Raw genomic sequence first — 2,927 nt, forward strand, 5'->3', positions numbered from 1 at the left:
TAGTGGCCAGCCAGCCTATTCTTCTCTGTGAGCATCATCTCAAGAGCAATATAGCTAGCTCCTGGAAAATAATATCCAAGGATGACTTCTGCCCCCCCCCCCCCCCCACGCTGACGGGAAGAACAAGGACTCACTGCAAATATGATTTACAATGATTCAGGTTGCTATGCTCACTACACCGGCAGACCATTGGAGGTTTACTCTCCCAAGTGACAACTCCGCAAAGCTCTGGACTTCAGAGCCTCAGTCACTCCTGCAGGCAGCTAGGCTGTTCTGAAAAGAAGAGACTCCATGAGTGCCTAGGCGGGAGGAGCCACGCCCCCTTCCCACAACCCTGGCTCAGCATCGGTAGCAGGTGATTTGGGTGTGGCTTTCAGGCTACCTTTACTGTTTCTGATTTCTTGTAGAAGTCCAAATTGCAATATCCTTTCTGGGTGGCGGTTTGGTAACGTATCAGAATTCTTAACTGTGGTGGTTAGGCGCGAGGACCCACGGCTTCATGGCTGTCCTGGGCTTCTCTGACCTCAGCTCCAGCTCCGAGGGACTCCAGGCTGACCCAGAGTTTGCCAGAGCTGCAGGAGGTGCTGGATCACTCAGAGAAGATGTTTGTGCAAAGCGAAAGTCTATTGAAAACTGCCCAACAAGGCAACTGGACGCTACGGTCAAAGTGCACGCGGTATTGCCAAACATCAAGAGTTTTGAAGAAGAGCCAACAACAGTTTTGAGCGATTTGTGACTAAATAGTGAAGGAGGGCGTTGACTGACTGGACATGTGACCCTTGTCCCTAGTTCCCGGCTGCTGTTCTGTGGATCCACCAACTCTTGTTTGTAAATCAGCCTCAGAGGCTTAAGATGTCCGTCTGACTCCCAGAGGATGGGAAACTTCAGGGATGGGACTCAAAGAGAGCAAGCTCAGAGCTTCCAGGCACAGAGCCAGCTTGTGCAAGGAAAATGACCAGGGTCAAAGAGGAGCTCCACACAAAACAAATGCAGTCTATTATCCAAAAAGACCTACAGTCATTAATATGATCAAGTTGAACAGCAGGGAGTCAAAATATCCAAGGGAACAGAAAACCATTTAACGAAAACACAAAAAGGCTCAATCCATTAATGCTGGATACTCCAGCACCCGCCTGACAGTAATTGACCTATCAGACAGAAAATGCACAAGGCCAAGAGGAACCTAGCCGGTCCTAGCCAGTGCCATCTGGATCTGTTTACATTTGAAGAACATTCATCCGACAAGTATGGGTGAACATCATTCTCAAATTCAGATAAAACATTCACTGAGGTTACATTCCAGACTGAAAGCCACACTTTAACAGGCTTAAAAACAGAAGTCCTACAAATAGGCGTCCACACCTGGCATGATGTCACTCACCTCTCATCCCAGCACTCAGGACTGGGAGCTAGAAGCTTGGCCTTTAGCAAGACACTATCTGGAAGCAAAAAGATGCATGATCTTGGAGTTGAGTGACATTAAACTAAGAATAGCAGAAACATAGCCGGGAAGCCTCTAAATATTTGACAATTGCCCGCTATATTTCTAAACTGGTGATACATGCTGTTAGACCCAAGTACTTGCCAGCAGAGGTAGGAGGATTTTTTTTTTTTTGAGTCCACAAAGTCCAAGATCGTACTAGACTAGGCTTACCATCTTAGAATTGCAAAAATCGAAAGGCACAACACCGTCCAAAACAAACCAAAATGAATATATTTCTAAATGTCACATAGGTCAAAGATGTCTCAAGAGAAATCTGAATATTTTAAACTGAATGAAAATAGAGTATATTCAAATGTGTGTGATACAACAAAGACAGAGTTGGGGTGGGGCAGATCTGCAACACTGAATAGCATATGTAAGAAAACAGTGACCAGTACAGGTGCCTGCAGTCTTGGCAGACACTTAGGGAGGAAGAAAAATGGTAAAAATATCTGTAGATACAAGCCATGTATTTAGATGAATAAGATACATTTGTAGTCACAAATTAGTTTTAAAATCAGTTCCTGGCATTTTCTCCAATGATAAGAATTCTTTGGAGGGCAAGCAACAGGACCAAGAATAATCTCACCTACCTTCTTTTTTTAGACAGGGTCTAGCTGTGTAGCCCCAGCTAAGCCTAAAACTTGCCATCCCCCTGTCTCAACCTCCTAAATTCTGGGATCACAGGTGTGCACGCCTGGCTCTTGCCACATTTTTTGCTGATTTCTATATTACATAAATGGGAGTTGGCGGTGACATCAGGTTATGTGTGGAACACTCTCACCGAGAAGTGCTTTGTCTCCGCCTCGTGGTCAGGGCTGGCTTTGCACTGTCAGCAGCACCCTTCAGGGTGCTAGTTCAATCAGATGAATAGCATCAGAATATGATCTAAAACTCAACAAAGTTCTTACCATACAGATTAAAGTGTGGATACTTAGATCCTTCTTAGAAGGGGGAACAAAAGACCCGTGGAAGGAGTTACAGAGACAAAGTTCAGAGCAGAGACTGAAGGCATGACCATCCAGAGACTGCCCCACCTGGGGATCCATCCCATATACAACCACCAAACCCAGACACTATTGGAGATGCCAACACAAGCTTGCTGAAAGGAGCCTGATATAACTGTCTCCTGAGAGACTGTGCCAGTGCCTGACAAATACAGAAGTGGATGCTCACAGTCATCCACTGGACTGAGCACAGGGTTCCCAATGAAGGAGCTAGAGAAAGTACTCAGGGAGCTGAAGGGGTTTGCATCCCCATAGGAGGAACAACAATATGAACCAACCAGTACCCCCAGAGCTCCCTGGGACTAAACCACCAACCAAAGAAAACACATGGTGGGACTCATGGCTCTAGCTGCATATGTAGCAGAGGATGGCCTAGTTGGTCATCAATGGAAGGAGAGGCCCTTGGTCCTGTGAAGGTTCTATGCCCCAGTAGAGGG

At 46.2% G+C, this 2,927-nt stretch overlaps 1 long non-coding RNA gene across 1 annotated transcript in view; it reads right to left on the minus strand.

Moving 5' to 3' along the window:
* The window catches only part of LOC110338913, an 8,000-nt gene extending 7,375 nt beyond the window's left edge, over positions 1-625 (minus strand). The window contains exons 1-2 of the long non-coding RNA XR_002381319.1: positions 383-625; positions 135-273 (exon numbers count right to left, since the gene is read on the minus strand). This is a non-coding gene — a long non-coding RNA (uncharacterized LOC110338913). The remainder of the gene's footprint in view (positions 1-134; positions 274-382) is intronic.
* Positions 626-2,927: the final 2,302 nt, after the last annotated feature.

Source organism: Mus pahari, chromosome 1 (assembly GCF_900095145.1).
Source record: "Mus pahari chromosome 1, PAHARI_EIJ_v1.1, whole genome shotgun sequence".
In the NCBI taxonomy this organism is placed as follows: domain Eukaryota; kingdom Metazoa; phylum Chordata; class Mammalia; order Rodentia; family Muridae; genus Mus; species Mus pahari.